This window comes from Pogoniulus pusillus, chromosome 6, assembly GCF_015220805.1.
Source record: "Pogoniulus pusillus isolate bPogPus1 chromosome 6, bPogPus1.pri, whole genome shotgun sequence".
Lineage (NCBI taxonomy): Eukaryota > Metazoa > Chordata > Aves > Piciformes > Lybiidae > Pogoniulus > Pogoniulus pusillus.
This window is the reverse complement of record NC_087269.1, coordinates 921,129-921,803: the sequence shown is the minus strand read 5'-3', so window position 1 is coordinate 921,803 and position 675 is coordinate 921,129.

The window sequence follows — 675 nt, the reverse complement described above, 5'->3', positions numbered from 1 at the left end:
TATGATTCACTTTGAGACAGGTTTCACAGGAAAGTATCACACCTTTTGCCAAGTTGTGGACTCCTACACATGTATATTGTTGCTCAGAATGGTCCATCAAAGCTTGGGCTCCCCAATGAGTCTTCTCATGTATTCTAGTAAGTATATCTACAGCTAGTCCCTTGGGTAAAACTTCCCGCCCGTCTGGCAGTATAAATTTGCTGTCTCTTTCTACTACCCCCATTTGTTTTAATTTTTCCTTTTCATTTAGATCAAAACTCTTTCCATAGTCCTTATTTTGTACGGCCATTGTTAATATAACGTGTATATTCCCAGCTGCTTTCTTTGCTTCTGTATCAGCTATGTTATTTCCTCTAATCTGGTAATTAGTTCCTCTTTGGTGACCTTTTACATGTACGATTGCTATTTTCTGTGGTCCTTTTAATGCTCCCAAAACTCTCTTAACTAATTCCTGATGAATCAATCCTTTTCCTTGTGAGTTTATAAACCCTCTTTCTTCCCAGATTTTTCCAAACGTGTGTACTACTCCAAAGGCATACTTAGAATCAGTATATATGGTTCCCTCTTTCCCTTTTAAGTGTTCTAAGGCTTTCCATGGGGCATATAGTTCTCAGGCTTGCGCCGACCAACTAGCACTTAAGGGTCCCGATTCCTTAAGTTTGAATTCTCCTTTAA